Source organism: Hylobates moloch, unplaced genomic scaffold, assembly GCF_009828535.3.
Source record: "Hylobates moloch isolate HMO894 unplaced genomic scaffold, HMol_V3 SCAFFOLD_7, whole genome shotgun sequence".
In the NCBI taxonomy this organism is placed as follows: Eukaryota; Metazoa; Chordata; class Mammalia; order Primates; family Hylobatidae; genus Hylobates; species Hylobates moloch.
The window spans coordinates 2,499,085-2,519,352 of NW_026652282.1; positions in this window are offsets into that span (position 1 = coordinate 2,499,085).

Sequence of the window (20,268 nt, forward strand, 5' to 3'; positions counted from 1 at the left end):
AAGGCTCATTTATGTTATAGAAGATATCTGCCCTCCCTTCCTTTTCATGGCTGAATAATATTCCACTATATGTATACAACACAATTTGTTTATCCATTCATCTTTTCTGTGGGTTTTTTCTACCTTCTAGTCATTGTGAATACCGCTGCAGTGGGCATTGGCTTACAAGTTATCTGAGTTTCTGTCTTTAAATCTTTTGGATTTAAATACTAAATTTTTTGGAGTGGAATTGCTATGTCACATGGTCATTCTATGTTTAGGAGCTGGGGGTTTTATATGTGCATTTGGAGAACTAAATGTCAGAGCAACATTCAGATGGAGGAAACTGAAGCTCCAGAAGTGTAAGTAACTAGCTAATGCTGTAGAAGTAATAAAATGAAAGTTCTAGGACACAGACCACAGACAGATACTCAAGGTTGAACTTCAAGCCAGTCTGCCCTACTTTCTGCAAGATCGACTAGATACTCTGTTATTTTCTCAACAAAATTCTCTGTCTCCCATGTAAAGGACAAAAGGAGTTCTAGATTAACTTCTGAGAGGTACTAGGAGGGGACAAATTGATATAGTTAGAAAGGGGGAGCAAAGGATATGAGAAACACATGCCACAGGATTTCAGTGGACTTGCCTCATTTGGAGGTGTGAAGGGAAAGTTTCAGAGAGTTCCTAGTATGTGTGACTTTGTTTTTGTTTTCTTTTACATTTTCTAAAGGGGAAATTCTTCAAAGTAAAACAGTATTTATTTATGCATTGTATTTATATTAAAGCAGCTAATAACGTTTATATTTTGAGTTGTTTATTTACTGTTAAAATATTTCAGCATCTTGCCCGTTTCTGAGAGCTGCTATTGGTTAAGTCTACAGACATTGACTGCAACCCTCTTGGGGTTCAAATCATGTATTCAAGGCATGCTGGGAGGGCGAGTTCAAGCCAGTGACTCAACCATTGTGTTTCTCATTGTTCTCATCTGCAAAATGTGAATAATAGACTAACTCCCTTACAGGACTCCTGTGAGGATTAGCTGAGTAAATATGTAAAGTGTTTAGACCAATGCCTGGCTGCTGCTAAGTATTACATAAGTGTTATCATTATCATTTTCATTATTATTATTATCCCATAGACACCAGCACTTGCATCCTGCCTTAATTCCACATTTACATTCGTTTTAGTCAACCAACACATATTTATTTTGCTGATCCTTGCGTGAGGCAAAAGGCAACTTTCTGGAAACAAAATGAGGAGGTATAAGAGATCTCACTGGCTTGGGATGGCCTTAGTGATGTGCTTCTAAAAAATTGGATATGGGCAAAGTGATGGTATATCACTTCTGACATTAGATTACCCAAAACTCTCCATTTTGTTGTTATTATGTTTTGAGTCAGGGTCTCACTGTGTTGTCCAGGCTGGAGTGCAATGGCGCAATCATAGCTCACTGCAACCTCGGCCTCCTGGGCTCAAGAGATCCTTCCACCTCAGCCTTCCAAGTAGCTGGGATTATAGGCATGTGCTACCATGCCCAGTAAATTTTTGTTAAAATTTCATGTGGAGACAGGGTGTTGCTATGTTGCCCAGGCTGGTCTCAAACTCCTGGCCTCAAGTGATCCTCCTGCTTTGGACTCCCATATCCCTGGGATTAATATCCATCTTTTACTGAGTATGTATCACCACACTGAACCCTGGCTGGGTTGTTAGTAGAGACATTCACCCACTGACATGCACCATTTTGAATCCACATCTCCACTCCAACCTAGTCTCTAGCTCTTTTAATTCACTGTTAGACGTTTCATCTGTCTTTCCCAATAGAATGTGCTTTCCTAAAATACATGTATTTGTTTATAATCTCTAAGCTCAGATAGAGGGCAGTGCTTAAACTTATTTTACAAATGTGTGAATAAATAAATGCATGGTTAAACCAATGCATGGCAGTGAAGGGCACCATCCCATTGGAATAGAATGCAATATTTGATTTCAATGATAGTTGAGACATCACATGACTCAGCTATCTATATATGCATTACATTTCATTTCCTAGGTGTCTTCTTAGAAATTCTAAAGTTAAGACAGACATGCATGAATTGTATCAGTCATGACGAACACCTGTACAAAGGGAAGACCCATGGACCCTGGCATGAACTGTCAACAATGAATGTATTGAGAGGTGACAGCATGCTGGCAGTCCTCACAACCCTCGCTCGCTCTCGGCACCTCCTCTGCCTGGGCTCCAACTTTGGCGGCACTTGAGGAGCCCTTCAGCCCACCGCTGCACTGTGGGAGCCCCTTTCTGGGCTGGCCAAGACCGGAGCCGGCTCCCTCAGCTTGCAGGGAGGTGTGGAGGGAGAGGCACGAGCGGGAAATGGGGCTGCATGTGGCACTTGCGGGCCAGCTGGATTTCTGAGTGGGCGTGGGCTTGGCGGGCCCCGCACTTGGAGCAGCCGGCCGGCCCCGGGCAATGAGGGGCTTAGCACCTAGGCCAGCGGCTGCAGAGGGTGTACTGGTTCCCCCAGCAGTGCCAGCCCACCGGCGCTGCGCTCAATTTCTCACCGGGCCTTAGCTCGTGGGGCAGGGCTCAGGACCTGCAGCCCACCATGCCTGAGCCTCCCACCCCCTCCATGGGCTCCTGTGTGGCCCGAGCCTCCCCGACGAGCACCACCCCCTGCTCCACGGTGCCCAGTCCCATCAACCACCCAAGGGCTAAGGAGTGCGAGCGCGCGGCGCGGGACTGGCAGGCAGCTCCACCTGCAGCCCAGGTGCGGGATCCACTGGGTGAAGCCAGCTGGGCTCCCGAGTCTGGTGGGGACGTGGAGAACCTTTATGTCTAGCTCAGGGATTGTAACTACACCAATGGGCACTCTGTATCTAGCTCAAGGTTTGTAAACACACCAATCAGCACCCTGTGTCTAGCTCGGGGTTTGTGAATGCACCAATGGACACTCTGTATCTAGCTACTCTGGTGGGGACGTGGAGAACCTGTGTGTCTAGCTTAGTGATTGTAAACGCACCAATCAGCGTCCTGTCAAAGCAGACCACTGGGCTCTACCAATCAGCAGGATGTGGGTGGGGCCAGATAAGAGAATAATAGCAGGCTGCCGGAGCCAGCAGTGGCAACCCGCTCAGGTCCCCTTCCACACCATGGCGGCTTTGTTCTTTTGCTCTTTGCAATAAATCTTGCTGCTGCTCACTCTTTGGGTCCACACTGCTTTTATGAGCTGTAACACTCATGGCGAAGGTCTGCAGCTTCACTCCTGAGCCAGCGAGACCACGAGCCCACTGGGAGGAACCAACAACTCCAGACGTGCTGCCTTAAGAGCTGTAACACCCACCGGGAAGGTCTGCAGCTTCACTCCTGAAGCCAGCGAGACCACAAACCCACCAGAAGGAAGAAACTCCGAACACATCCGAACATCAAAAGGAACAACCTCCAGACGCGCCACCTTAAGAGAGCTGTAACACTCACCGCGAGGGTCCGTGGCTTCATTCTTGAAGTCAGTGAGACCAAGAACCCACCAATTCCAGACACAGTATTACCTAACAATGAAATCACTGTCTACAGATTTGATTTTGCCAAGGAAGTGGATGAACTATAATAGTGTGCGAACCCACAAGCTCTGGGGCCAGAATGCCCGAGTTCTGATTTTGCCTCTAGGCAGCTACACAGTGTCCTCACTTCTATGAAACCTGTTTCACCATATGCTAAAAAATAGTTGATGAAGCTTAAATGAAAAATGTATAGAAATGTTCTTAGTACAGTGCTTGGCACATAACATAATCTCAATAAATCAATAATATTAACAGTAACATTATGTGAATAGCCAATTATACCTCCTAATGATGTTTTGTAATTATCCTAATTATCGGAAAAATTTCTATTGCATCTTCCTGAAACTGGAGTCTATGCAATTGAAGGGAAATTTCTTAATCTTTCTATACCACAGTTTTTGCATCTCTAAAAAAAGCAACTGATAATTGTACCTACCTCAGAGGTTTGTGTTTTTTTTGTTTATTTGTTTGTTTTTTATGAAGACAAAAAGCTGGCAACGTACCTAGAACAGTCTGGCATATCCTAAGCCCGGAATAAATTGTAACTGTGATTAGAGGAATAATAATTACTCTTATTACTGGCCAACATCACAAAATTATCCCATGACCCAAAAAGTCATGCCTTTGTGATATTATGAACACTTCTAACCTAAAGGCATTTTATCCTCTGCTGTGTCCTCTTCCTAACTAGCAGTGTGCTAATTCCTCAGGGTTAATGTGCTGATGCTTCAGGGAATGGTTGGAAAGGCACCCTAACGTGTTCCTACTTCTTAACTCCATCTCAATTTTTACATCGTTAATTCTTTGGGTAACCCACCCAACCCCCCACACCCACACACTTTCCCACGCCTTGCATCTGCTCTGAATAAATTTTATATTTAACAATTGTCTTAAAACTGGTTCCCTAGAAACAGACTCAGCGACAGAGGGTTGTGTGCAGAAAGCTTTCTGGAGAGTGTTTTTGGGAAATACAAGTGCAACTAAAAAAGAAAGAAAGTCAGATTGGACTGAAGGAGAAGCTGTCCTGCAATATGGTTGCAACAGAGACGTCAGCCCACCTGTGAGGGAGCTCTGGAGTTAGGATGGTGCATCAGAATTTTCTTAAATTGAAGTTAAGTGGCCAATGGCTTCAAACCCCACACCAATCAATAACTGGCCAAGGTCCGTCAAGTGAGGATTTTGTAAGCTTAGGGAAGGCTGCAGTTTAACGCATTTCCCAGAAAAGGAGGAATCTGGGAGCATTCAGTGACATTAATTTCCAGAAGATGGAGAATGAGTGTGTCACTCTGAAGAGGCAATCAGTTAGCATCTCCCCAGTTCCCACCACAGCATCCATAAAACATAAATTCTACACTTCAGATTCTCCCAAGTCTTTGTGATTTTTTTTTAAGTAAACATCATGGGCCATATTCACTGGCTACCATTCAATACCAACTTAAAGGGTATTCTGGAGGCCACATAGATCCTGTATAACATAGGAAGTCCAAAGGAATATTAATGAAAGCAAGAAACAAAATGAGCTAAGGGAGTGATTTTTCAAGTCAATAAGCTTTGTCATCCAGATTAAGTTAATTGTTACCTCTTCTCCCTGATTTATCTAAGTCTGATATGACCCTGGTTTTTCTTTCTTTACCTTTCATCAGGAAAAATTTCAACCTTGTACTCTCTTCCTCTCCATCACACTCCAGTCGTTATTGACCTGGAAGGAAAAGGCAAAGTCGATTATGAAAATACCAAAAAAAATGGATATTACCATAATTATATATAAATTATAATATACTATCCTATGTTTCCAGACTCATAATTCCGTAGCTATCTTCTAGCATGAAGCTGCTCAAAATAGTGACAATGTACATTTTTAAATGCTTATTACTAATGTTATTTCATCTCATAAGCAAACAAACATTGTCAAAAAATCTACAAAGCTAGCCTGGACAACATAGCAAGACACTGTATTTACAATAATAACAATAACAGTGTATCTATAGTACCCATAGTACCAGCTACTCTGGAGACTAAGGCCAGAAAGGATCGCTTGAGCCCAGGAGGTCGAGCCTGCAGTGAACCATGACTGCACCACTGCACTCCAGCCTGCGACATAGAGCAAGAGACCCTGTCTCTTAAAAAAAAAAAAAAAAAAAAAAATCTGCAAAGCACCAAAAATCCCAAAGAATAAAATAACCTTTCTTTACTGCCTGGAGATAACTGGTCTTAACATTTTGTTTTATATACCACCAGTTGTTCTCTGTGGGTTGAAATACATACTATACTGATTTTAAAAATATTTATATATTCCACACATATTTTTAAATGTGTTCTTTCAATTGATGAATAATAGCAACAATCAGTATTGTCAAAGTAATAGATGAAATATATAGATAGATTACAAATAATTTATCCAGTCCTCTATTGCTAGATATTAAGGAGGTCGAAGTATTCTCTTTAGAAAGTATATGGTAGTAAATAACCTTATCGAAAACCTGAAACATCCCGATCATTTACTGAGGAAAATTCCTAAAATTGAATATATTGCCTATTGTTTTAAGGAGAAAATTTTGTTGAGATCTCTTCTAGAAAAGACAAATAAATGAAAATGCAGGCCGGGCGCTGTGGCTCACGCTTGTAATCCCAGCACTTTGGGAGGCCGAGGCGGGCGGATCACGAGGTCAGGAGATCAAGACCACAGTGAAACCCCGTCTCTACTAAAAATACAAAAAAAAATTAGCCGGGCGTGGTGGCGGGCGCCTGTAGTCCCAGCTACTCGGAGGCTGAGGCAGGAGAATGGCGTGAACCCAGGAGGCGGAGCTTGCAGTGAGCCGAGAGTGCGCCACTGCACTCCAGCCTGGGCGACAGAGCAAGACTCCGTCTCAAAAAAAAAAAAAAAAAAAAAAAAGAAAATGCAATGTAGCAAACCTCATCAAACCTGAATTGGGATAAATATCTTCAGTTTCCAAGTCTCAGGAAAATAGACGTACAATCTTAAAGAAGTTCAGCATATTAACAAATGCATCAAGTTTTAATTTATTTGAATGAAAGCAAATATATTATTTTAACTTCTTTTATTATTTCATGGAAGTTTGGAGAAAATTAATATGTAAAAATGGTTTTAAGACATTCACACTCTAATTTTCCTGCGAACATTTAAAAGGTTAAAGACCACTTAGTATGTATGAGTTTGTCTGTAATAGGAAATTAACTACTCATGCAATTAAGTCCTCTGCTTCGAGTTCTGAGTCTGACTTTCAAATGCTAATAAGACAAAATTACTGAAATCCAGGAAAGAAATTAAGACATGTAAAATGTTAATTAAATTCAGACACAGAACTAATAGGAAAACCAATGTGAAATGGAAATTAAACAAGACGCATATGTTTACACACACACACACACACACACAGAAAAAAGAATTCAGATGAAGTATAGAATTTTAAAAAAGATTTTTTAAATTGCTTCAAGTGATTTTGTCCACGTTTAGTAAATTCCATGATGGTGTCTGAGAAAGTAAAAAAGCATCCAATTACAATCATTTTGTGGATTCTTCCTTCACAAAACTAAAGTCCCATAATCACATCCAGTGAAACGGAACATGAACGTATTGTGAGATGTTATTTATTGAAGTGCGTTTTTTAGATGGAACTCGTTGGCTTGAATAATTGATCCTAAGCTTCCGTCCAAAAAACGAGTCATGACTCTAGTTAAACAAAAGCTACATAGATAGGTAAAGTCTACTGCGATATCTTCTCAGGGAAATCTGACCCATGATGATAGTTCCATACATTTTCCTGGCAATTTGGTTTTTGATAAAAATTCAGTGGACTATGGGTCCTTTAAAAAGGGAAGTTGAATAAGTGGCATCTCACAACACGTTGATTTTCCATTTCAAGTGGGTGTGGTTATGGAACTTTAGTTTTGTGAAGAAAGCATCCAAGAATTTATCGTGATTGGATGCGTATTTATGTTCTCAGACACCATTTTGAAATGTATTAGAAGTGGGCAAAATCACTTAAGCGATTTTATAGAACTATTTTAAAATTTCTCTTTCTTTCAGATTAGCACTGTGCTTGCAATGAAGTGGTACTTACTCAGCATTCTCTACGTAATCGTGGGTTATCATGCTTTCCCCTTCTAAACCAAATCAATTTTTGATTTAAGGCTGTTGTTTTGTTATTAGTGCTTTTAGCACATGGTGAACAGGAAGAAACTGGACATCAAGCCAATACAGTTTCATACTACCATAGATTTCTGATTAAAAGGTGTCATTGAAGAGAATAGTGGATTAGCTTTCTAGTATTGAACTTTTAACAACTTCACTAAGAGGAATCTCGGTGATTACATGGCTATATCAGTATTTCTTGGTAAATACTGTGAATTATCAATATATATTTGTTATAATATTTATTTTGACTTAATATGTATTGGTTATCTATCAGTATTTAAGTTTTGGTTATGTCCATAAGGTTTTTTTATTAAAAGCATAATTTTTGTTATTTGTTCTTTTCTTCAGGGATGTCAATATTTGTGTGATGTAACTTACTTGTCTCTTCTCAAATATTTGTGTTCTCAGTTTTTTATGCCATTTTAAAAAATTTTTCTCTCCTTTCTCTTTGGGGCTCTAACAACATGTATATTAAACAATGTGTTATTCCTCAACAGGTACTGGTATTGTAAAGGTACCTAGTACTAGGAATAGATTAATGAGATTGATGGATCCGGATCCAAGACAGTATTGAAGATAAAAAATGAGATTTGGAGACTAAATGCATAGAGACCAACTCCCTATTGATGTCGAGCTGATGAGGTTAGTATCTGAACCCAAACCCTTTTCCCTTATTTGTGCAATACTAGATAGGTAGGTAGGTAGATAGATAGATAGATAGATAGATAGATAGATAGATAGATAATATGAATAGATAGATAATAGGATGATAGATTTATACACATGTATTATAGCACTGGGGTATCTATAGATACATATACAGATATCTCTATATATAGATACATGTATAGATATATAGACATATAAATATAGCTATGAATATAAATAGCAAAGAAATTTGTCTATATAAATCAATGAATATATGTGCATGTATGAGTACATATTAATATATGTATGTGTATATATGTGTGTGTGTGTGTATATATATATATATATATATATAGAGAGAGAGAGAGAGAGAGAGAGAAGCCATGAAATATAATATAGCCACCCACTACATCATGATGTATTTCCACAGGAATGTATAAATATATAATTCCTTTTTCATTCTAAAGTTGTATATATTCCTCTTCCTATTGAATTTGTTCTGTTTTTATATTAATTTTATAGAAACAACAGGGTTTTTTTTTTTTACCAAATTAAGAGTTAAGCACACCTGCAGAAATTATATTCTAGAACTGGCATATGATTTCCTAGTGAAATATTTGAAGTCCATGCAATTAGTCCTGACATAGAAAAATATTGTAGATTGCAGGCATTTTCTGTCTATCCATAATGATGGACCCGTCTGGAGACACATCTTGAAGGGGAACAAATAATATCAGCTCACTGACAACTGTCTCTGTTCAGAGGGGGCCGTGATAGAGTTAGGGGCATTTGGTACCCAACGCTTTCTACATTGCTTTGCCCAAAACACTCATTTCAGGAGCTGCTCTGAGGGAGAGAGGCAGGAGGAGGCAAAGGGATCTCATAAGATTTGTAGATTTACATTATACATGAGATTATTGAAATCCCTGAAATATACTTCAGGGAAGACTCTTGTTCTCCTTTGTTTTTTCTGTATTTACTATTTTATTTAATTTGATGTGGAATTTCCCATGCACTATGAAGCATGGGCATATCTGTTTGAAAAATACAGTTAGGAAATTAAAAACGTGAGAACTGTAAGTAAAAATATAACACAATTCTTGTTCTCAGCTTTCTCATGCGTATATTAACTGGGTTGAATAAAATACTTTCTAAGATTCCTTTTATAGTTGAAGATTTCTATCTTATGACAATAATTACCTGACTTGACTGTAATTATTTTTTATGCTACAATACAACATAGACTTTTCTCCCACTTATTTATTTTCCAATGGGAAGATATACTTTTAATAATAAGACATGGTATCTGAAAATGTATGCATATTTTCTTTCTTCCACACAACCACCCTTTTCCCCAATTCAGCAAGAGCACAATGAAATGTGATTTTTAGAAAATATTCAGTTTCATGTATAAATCTATTTATTAATGCTGATTTTATCGGCTGAAATTTATATCATGAACACATGAAAATAGGGTCTTGGACTATACATGACGTTGAAATTTCACATCCTTTTGGAATTTGCCAAGAGAGCATTGTCTATCATCCCCAATTTGTTTCTGTGCTGGGGGAAAAAAAGTGCTGAGAAAATGAGACAATGTAACTAGCTGTTGGGTGTGTAGGAGGCACGTGAAATTTTTTAAAAATGGGAAAGGTGGCATTTTTCTGTCTTCATTTATAACATGTCTTGTCATCCTCATGCAAGGTTAGTTATTTCTAAATATCTGACCTCAAAAATGTAAGTCAGCTGTCACAAAATTATGCAATGATGCTCAATTTCAAAGTCACTTTTAAGGGGAAGAAATGGCTGAAGTTAGACAAGCTTCTTACAAAAATGCATGAAACAGTTTATTATGCCAAGTTATTTATTCCACTGCATGCAACATTGATTTAGGTTGGTGACAACAGTGATTGAATAATCTCCAGCCAGACTCCAGAATATTATAACAAAAAAATTCCAGTGTTTCTGAATGGTTTGGGCAAATGTTTAAGGAAATATGTTAGAGGCAGCTATCTGTTGCAGGAGAACATTATTATCACCAGTCTGTAAGCAAGTACTGTATCGTCCAAGGTAACAATGTTGGTAACCAAATGACAAAGTGATATGGGATGGCTTGGACCAAATTATAGTAGGAGGGTCCGTGTAGCATAGGTTTATAGCCCAGTGTAGCAGAAGATGTATAATAAACCACTCATGTTCTGTCTTGAAGGTCATGTAAAGAAAATTTCCAACAGGCAGAAGAAGTGGAATTTTCTAGAATTATCAAGAGTTTCTAATTGGATCCTTTACCCAGTTTAAAGGCATCAAGAGGAATCAGTTTCACATTTGGGATCTTCTGTTGACTCTAAGTAACTTAGACAAACTCATTAAGCTCTAGGGTTCTCAGTATCATCACTATAATTTGCCAGTTCCTTCATCAGACTTAATTCTGCCTTATGTCAGGGGAATCTTAAAGAGTCACGTTACTTAGATTGTACTGTTTTCTGGGACATTCATGTGGAAGACATTGAGTCTCAGAAGTGTTATTTGATGAAGGCAGACTTCATATTCCAAGGCTGGCCTTGTGACTTGAGTTCTACACTCTTCCCAAACCTCAATCTACTTCCAGTTTTCCATACTTGGGTACAAATTGGTGCCCTTCTCTTATAGATACCCACTTTCTAGTTATCTTACATCATGATATCATGTTCAAATGCATGGAACTGTACTCCTTTAAGCCAGTGCCACTGTCTTGGTCATTCCTGTCTCCCATATCTGACTCAGAACAGTTGACTCAATGGTTAAGCCCATGAGACTGTGATCACTCTTTATCCATCCGTCTCTCAGTACTTAAGTGTGATGTTTCATCCTTGTCTAACAGTAAACACTTTATCTTCCAGCTCACACAAGAAGATGCATGTGGAAGATCCAATAATTTGCCCTAATTTTTCACTTTTTTCCAAATAATAATATATTCACTCATTGATAAGCATTTCTCTCCTCTTGACTTTGACCATACGATTGTGTTTGGTCAATAGAAGATGAGTCCATACGATGTGAGTGGAGGATTAACATGTGCCTGCACTGGTAGGTTTACCTTCACCTCCAGTGACATGCCATGGCCCCTGTTGTCTGTGCTTCAGAAGAAATAGAGATGAAACATGCTTGACACAAACTGTAGCTTTGACCCCAACCACAGGCAGGAGTACAGTGGCCCAGACTAGCCCCTTTAGACTATCCTATTTAAAACTCAGAACTGAAGTCACCTGGCAGGAAAGTTGCTAAAGTGGCAAATAGAGCAGTCACTAATGATACACATTTTCAAGGCATGACATTTTCTCTTCTGAGTACCTTGTAGAGAGACCATCAAACTTCTCTTTGCCCAAATAATTAGCCACTTCAAAGCAGGAAAACACAGTGGCGGAACCAGAATTCATCACTATGTTTCCAAGATACATTATGAAAATTAATGAATGTGTAATCCATATGACATCTCTTTAGCTCTTAAACATGTATTGACCATTATAACTTTGGTTTTTATCAATATCAGTCATAAGAAGAAAAGTCTTATGTATTCATTCTAATGCAGTTAGATATAAGAAGCTCATCTAAGTGGAATATTTTCCTGACTTCATGACTGCTGTTGTCAGCTATCATCATACTGATGTTACTTCTTCCTCTATTGTTTGAAAGCTGTTGTTTTTAAGGTTCTAAAAAAGGACAACATTTATATAAGAGCTAGGCTTTAACGTTATCTGAAAAAACAAGTTATAGATACCACAGTCTCTTTCCTCATTTCCCTGGTTGAATCCAAGTAACTGTTGTTAAGAAAAACACCAGCTTCTTCCTGAACTCTCTCCTCTATGCAAGTCTATTTTTAATTTTGCAGAGATTTCTAGTCAATGACTCAATTCTTTAACTTTACTTTGGAAGGCAAGATCTATCAATATTAGATATCAAACCAAGATAATTTTAAATAATTAAGAGGAGTCTCTAAATCACTGCACACTTGAATCAACGAAACCATGCATTTTAGGATGACATGCGCTATTGTGGTTTTAAGAGAAAATGAGAAGGTACATGGGAAAACCTACAAGAGAATGATTTAACTAACTGCATTTTAAGGAAGTGTAGATAACTATATCATGACTTAAATAACTATTCTCCTGAGATTGGAAGAAGTCATTTGTCCTGGGAAAAACAAGAGATCAGTGATGTATAATCTTGATTTGATGACCTGCATGGGTATAAAAAGCTTCAGCTAGTAGCTGATGTAAAAGACCAAAATTAGCACTCATATCTGGCTGGATTTTCCTTCTACCTGGGCACAGCCAGAGCCGATTGGAAACTGGTCTCCAGTGCTTACCTGTCACTTGGTAACAACTGAATAAATGATCGGGGCAGAAGGCAGCCAAGACCATGTGTGGGAGACAAAAGTTATTTTGAAGAACATCCCTCAGTCCTCAAATAGATTTAAACTAAGCCACAAAGAGGAGGCCGGTGAAGCTACACAAGCTATATAGCTTTATACGGTGTGGCTTCAGTGTGTGTGTGTGTGTGTGTGTGTGTGTGCGCATGTGTGTGTTTTAGGGATGCGATCTGGTGCTATTGCCCAGTCTGGAGTCCAGTGCTGCGATCATAGCTCACAGCAGCCTTGACTTGCTGGGCTCAAACAATCCTCCTGCCTCAGCCTCCTGAGTAACAAGGAACACAGGCACACGCCACCTCACCTGGCTAATTAAAAAAAAATTTTTTTTGTAGAGATGGGGTCTTGCTGTGTTGCCCAGGCTAGTCTCAAACTCCTGGCTTCAAGATTGCTAAGATTGCTAAGGGGATCCTCCCGCCTTAGCCTCCCAAAGTGCTGGGGTTATAGGCATAAGCCACTGCACCCAGCCCAGCTTCAGTTGTTTATGCAACAATTCTGCCTTGGTAAATACTCTCTGATATGCAAGATCCACAAGAAATGGAATACTTTTCATAACAGAACATAGAACAAACCCGTTATCCCCGGACAGAATTAAAAATTGAGACTCATAGTTTTGAACTGAGAGTCATGAAATGATCAACGGTTTGGATTGTCCAACTGAGAAAGTGCCATTCTCTCTTTTCAGTTCTGTTTAAAGGCAGAGCATATAAGAACTGATTGGCAGAGCCTATTTTACCTATTGTCATTTTCCAGTGACAAGGCCCAGTCCTATTGACTTTCACCCAAAGCACAACACAGGCTGCACTTTTCAACTATTCAATGTAATTTCTTCTTTGGAAATTATCCGTGATGGGAATATCCTTTTCTGTTACTATTTGCTTTTTTAAAGTAAGTTCAGCATAGGGCAGATTGAAAAACATGGAGATACTGGCCATTTAAACCCCCGGGAAGAGATGTGATCCTCTTATGAATAATTAAAGCGTCTGTGAATATAATGGCTATCAAAGAACAAGGGAAATTTTCTATAAAGAAACAAATATTCGACCACTATACAGCCTGGTATGGTAGGCATAAACTGTACGGCCACTATGCACTTGAGTGTGGCAAGTATAAATGAAGAAGCTGACTTTTAATTTGTATTTAATTTAAATAGATTTGACTTTCAAATAAATAGCCGCCTATTGGAGGCATTGCAATACAGTTTTATACATATATGTATATACATATATATGTGTGTATGTGCATAGACACAAAAAACATACACACACACATATATCCACATACAACTTATGCACCTGATTTTTTTAAGTAGAAATTTGACACTATTAATGCTTTATGTTGTATTTTGAAGGTTATCTATAATTTTACATAAAGTTAAGGAATAATTGCATGCATTACATATCTCTCATTTTAGCAGTGTCCTTCCCCCCCAAATTCTTACTATTAAGCATATTTGTGTGTCCTTCATCAAGCCAGTATTATTCACCTGATGACCTTATTCTAAATCATATTTTAACTGCAAGTGCATAATTACTGATTATAGGATTATCCTTCAAATTCAGACTTGCAAACCAGAAAGTCCTATTTGGGGGCTGATAGGAATATATGATTTATACTGGGGAGAGGTTTGAATACACAGGTAAAGCTGGGATGAGCTGGAACACAGAAGCTAGCTCGGCAGTCGCAAACTAGAAGGTTTGACTTAGTCAAGAGTACCAGCTGACCTGAAAGGGCATCCAGGTGTGGGAGGTTGATGACAGTAGAAAACATGGTTTTTCATCCTTCTCCGTATCCATGTCCATCCAATATAAATTCCTCCTATCCTATAGCTATGTGAAGATTACTGCTCCATCCCTTCCATCTGTACCTGTCTGTCACCCAAGACAAATCACATCTGGGTTCATCTTTGATCAAGAAGTCCCCAGTCACCTGCCAGCTGCCTCCAAGGAGGGAGAGAGCCACTTAGTTGACTTACCCTGGCCAGAGCCTTGGGGCAGCCTGACCTTAACTCGCAGAACCAGACAGCTGAATCCAACCTAACTTGATAGCTCTGAGAAGGCCAAACTAAATAGTAACAGCTGCTTTTTAAACTGCAACAGGTGTGGGAGTTACAACACAGACTGAGGTTTGGCTAGGCAAGTTGGGTCAAACAAAAGGAATGATATTAGAGAATGTTTGTGTTATAATAGAAATGAAGAGCATGCAAAGGTCAATTAGGAAAGTTAGAAAAGAGGCTACAGCATGGCAGAGAAGTCAGTTCGACCTCTGTTTCTGGGGAAAATGTCTTTTTCTCCTTCTTCATTTCTGAGCCTGGGAGGTATGGTTTCTAACTACTCCTCAACACAGAGACACTTCGGCACTATCATTCCCAAGGGATTCTTCTTCAGTAGGATATCCCTAATACCTTTTATCTCAACTCTGCATGCACATTCTCCAATTTATGGAGTGTAATGTACTATATGCCATCATTGTAAAAATATAATTATTTGAACTTTTTAATATTGGAGGTTACAAAGAACTGAGTATGTTCCTAAGATAGCAATGTTCAATAAAACCCATTCAAATAACTTTATGGAGGCCTGAATATGCAGGGATTACAAAATGGGCTGTGAAATTAGTGTCTATTGTGGGAAACCTTAAGTAGCTATGGTCTTTTTCTTCTCTGTTGCCAGGTCATATAATACTGACTACAAATAAAAGGGTTCCCATTATTGTTCACAATAGTTGGACCTTACTTAATGTCATTAATACAAATGGTTTCAGAAGATTCATAGGTATGAAATTGTATGTGTGTGCATGCATATGTATATATAATTACATAGGTATAGAATTCACATGTAAATCTACATATAAAGCTAAAGCTAGACACTTATTGGCTTGTGTGTGTATATATATATATATATATACACGCACACACACACACACACACACACACAGTTGGCCCTCCGTATCCAGGGATTAAACTAACCTAGGATCAAAACTATTTGGAAACAAAACATAAATAATTGCAACTGTACAGATCATGTACATACTTTTTGGTCATTATTCCCTAAACAATACAGTATAACAACTATTTACATAGCGTCTACATTATATGGGTAACAGAAGTAATCTGGAGATTATTTAAAGTATACAGGAGGATGTGCATAGGTTATATGAAAATACTATGCCTTTTTATTACAGCGACTTGAGCATCCTTGGATGTTGATATCTGCTGGGATCCTGGAACTAGTACGCTGCAGAAACTGACAGACAATTATACTTATATATGTATATATTATATACAGTAAATATACACATATATAGTATATACCATATACATATTTATATACAATATATACTATATACATATTTATATACACAATATATACTACATTTAGTGCATATAAATATACAGTATGTAAAAATATATAGTGTAAATATATAGTGGGTATAAATTTACATTATATATACTATATATAGTATATGCTATATGTATACTATATATGTTTACACAATGTGTATGCATATATAATATAGATAGTGAATATAAACATGTGTATAGTATATACTACATAAATACTATATACTATATAAATGCTATATAGTATACACCATATAAATACAATATGTATAGGCCAGACGCAGTGTCTCACACCTGTAATCCCAGCACTTAGGGAGGCTGAGGTGGGTCATTCACTTGAGGCCAGGAGTTTAGACCAGCCTGGCCAACATGGTAAAACCCTGTTTCTACTAAAAAAAAACAAAACTATATAGACATACAAAAATTACCTGGGTGTGGTGGCACACACCTGTAAGTCCAGCTACTCAGGAGGCTGAGACACGAGAATTGCTCAAACCTGGAAGGTGGAGGTTGCAGTGAGCCAAGATCATGCCACTGCACTCCAACCTGGATGATGGAGTGAGACCCTGTCTCAAAAAAAAAAAAAAATACTATATGTGTACTATACTGCATTTACTACATAAATAAATATGTGTATATAAGCATATATAATATACGTACTTATATTTATAAAATGTACTATTTGAATTTGTATATACTTCCATATTTGTATATTTACATACTTATAAATATACAAAATATATTTTCATATGTCAGAATTATTGGTTAAGTGAATAATTGCCTTCAGTTCTTTTTTAGTAGCCATTCAATTTAAATTTTATATCTGGGCTGCTTCTGCTTCCAATTAGAATATAGAAAGTAATGAGAGAATATCACGCTCATCCTATCAACCCAAACACACTGGATATGACACAAATTAAATTTATTATAAACACAGGAGGCAAAGAAATCTACTGCAGTCAGTAGAAAAGAGATGATTTCCTTGTGAGGGAGACATGGGCCATGGCTTTTCCTCTCCCTGATGGATTAGAGCAAGAAGTACAAGAAGGAAAAGGGGTAGCAATTTATTTTAAAATCCAAAATTATAACAAACTTTCCATAACCAAATGGGCTGGTAAGACAGATTAGAGTTCCAGGAGGGTCTGTGCCAGAGGTACCGGGGATCCCCCACTTTTAGGTCTTCCCAGAATGTATGAGCAGTGCATGCATGCCTGGGCACAGGACACAGGAGTTGAGATATATCCCTACGAGGTCCTCAGGCCCACCCCTAGTTCTATAAAGCCACTCTCTGAAGGCAGGAGCAGAAAAATGCTGAGAGAGATTCTTCAAAGCATCTTTGACCTTCACAGATTGCAAGGCAGTTGCCCTCTAAAGACTAGGGGAAGAGATTAGTGGAGAAAAAGGTCTCCCTAAAACAAAAATAGAGAAGCAGAACTGGAAAGCTAAGAGAACTCCTAAAAGATGAATGCTGGGTAGTAAACAAGGGAAGCCACCCAGTAAATGAAACGATACAAGTGCTCAAGATTGCAAGGGATGCTGAAAAGAAAGTCCAGAACATGTCTTTGGAAAGTTTAAAGCCGCTAGAAAATTAAACTAAAGCAGTAGAAAGCATAGATGCAGCTCAACTAGAGGTCAAATTGGCACAAGCCCACACTTGAGGGGCTTGAAAGAAAAAAAAATGACAGATTTTCTCCTGGAGAAAAAGATTACATATTTCACATTCTACTATGCTTTTATGCAAAATATCTGACATGCAAATCAAACATAATGAGACTTGCAAAGAATTATAAATGTGTAACCCATGAACAAGACAGGAAATAGTCAATAAAAGTAGATCTAGAAAGATTAGGATTATCAGACAAGGTATTTATGTTACAGGAATTCATGCAGAAGAAGAAGGAAAACAAGAGTGGATATTTTAGTAAAGAGGTGAAAACTATAAAGTGGCACCAGAATTTTTTATTATGTATAATTATGAATTTATATATTATTTATAAAATAATTTCCTGTATAATTATTTTTAAACCAGAAATAAAATTATGTTATTAAAATGACATATTTATTAGAGTTACTCAACAGGAAACTTAAAAAGCAAATTGTGTGTGTGTGTTTGTGTAACCTTTGGCATAGGTCCACAAAAAATATCCAAACTGACACCAAATTTGTAAGTAAAAAAGTAGATAAACAGAAAACAGCAGATGTCAACTGATAGACAACATCAAACGTTGTGTGTGTAATTGGAGCGTCAGAAAGACATGAGACTGAGAAAATAGCCAAATAATATTGAAAAACAAAATGGCCAATACCTTCCTAAAACTGATAAAATACATTACCCAAATAATGTGAGATTCCCAGGCAGGATGAAACAAAGAAAGCTGCACCTGGGCACTCCGTAGTCAATCTGATGAAAACTGAAATTATAAATAAACCTTCAAACAGTCTGAGGGAATAAAAAGACACATTACAGTGAGCAAAACGTTGAGATAAATGAAATGTTACAGTTTCCCTTAAACATGGGTGTGCAGAAAACAATGGAATGAAAACTGTAAATTGCTGAAGGAATTTCTCTCCTGCAGGCTTGCACGGAAAGAAATGGTAAGAACGGAGCTTAAAATGTAGAAAATAAAAATAGATGTAATGGGAGAAATAGGAAAAAATCCATTCACTCTCAGTAACCCAACAGACAAAGATTCAGTAAAAATATGAAAGATTTCAATTGCCTTATCAACCAAATTTACTTAATCGACTATCATGGAACAGTATATCCAGCCACTTCAGAAGGTACACTGATTTGCAAGTGCACATTCGCTAAAATTGATTATGTGCTGTGCCTTAAAATAAGTCTCAAAACTTATCAAGGGATTGGAATCATACCAAATATATTCCCTAGCTAAAAGAATGTTAAATTATAAATCAATGGCAATCAAATACATAGGAAGACCCCACGGCATAAAACAAAGCAAGAGGTGTGTGTGCGCGAGAGAGAGAAGGGGGAAGGATTGGGAGAAAGACATAGAGACAAAGAGGAAGTGAAAGACAGACACGGAGACAGAGAAAGCCCTATATATTTTTAAAATTAAGATAATTTTTAAAAACTCACTGGTCATAGGAAAAAAAATCCCAAGAGGAATTACAGAAGATTTGACGTGTCCGAAACATGTTCTACAAAGACCGATACACAAATGTTTATAGAACCTTTATTTGTTACAGTCAAAACATGGAAATAACCCAAATGCCCAACATCTGAAAAAAAGGAGAAACTGTGATGGATTTGTTCAAGGGAATACCGACCGCAATAAAAATGAATAAGCTACTGACAAAAACAACGTCATAATGAATCTCAAGTGTTCTATTGAGTTAAAAACCTACAGACTACTTTCTTATTATGAAGTAATATAAGAAGAGAAAAACATTTTCAGGGCCAATAGAAGTCAGATAAAGGTTTCCTCTGTGGAAGAGTTAATTGGTGGAGAATGGTTAGATGGGGTGATTTTCTAAGATAATGAAAAAAGTTCTGTATCCTAAATTGGTTCATTGTCATATGGATGTATACAACAGACAAAAGGCAGCAAAGACAGTACTTTAAATCTATGCATTTTCTATGTGTAAGTTACATCTCAGTAAAAAATATATGTTTTGATCCAACATCTCATGTCTTTATAAAACCTGGAAAAAAATTTTCTCTCTCAAGCACAAAGCAATGAAAGGAAAAAAAAGAGTAAAACCGAGAAGCAAATGGTTTACTATCTGGCACAAATTCTATTCAAAAAGCAAATATAAACTATAATGCACTTGAGATTTTCAGATGAGGATTAACTTGCAAATATGAAAAAAAATCCATCTGAACCTTAGCATTATTTTGAGGGAAGTTTCTATTCTTCAATGGATTATATTTTTCTCCAAATGATTTATAAAATATTTTACTGTATCTATTGGCTTGCTCCGCTGTGAGTTTTAGTCGTGAGGAACAAAAACAGAAATAACAGCTATGGTGTATGGTTTCGGCCTGTAGGCAAAGGATAGAGCAAATTAATTAGTGGCAATTCAGGGAAGCAAGTTGAATTGTAGATTCAAATTCCATTAAGTTATTAGCTGTTTTTTTTCAAGTCATGTCAGCTTTCTATATTTTATTGTATCCTAATTTGATACTAAAACAAATCCCACAATCTAAAGTTTATTTTT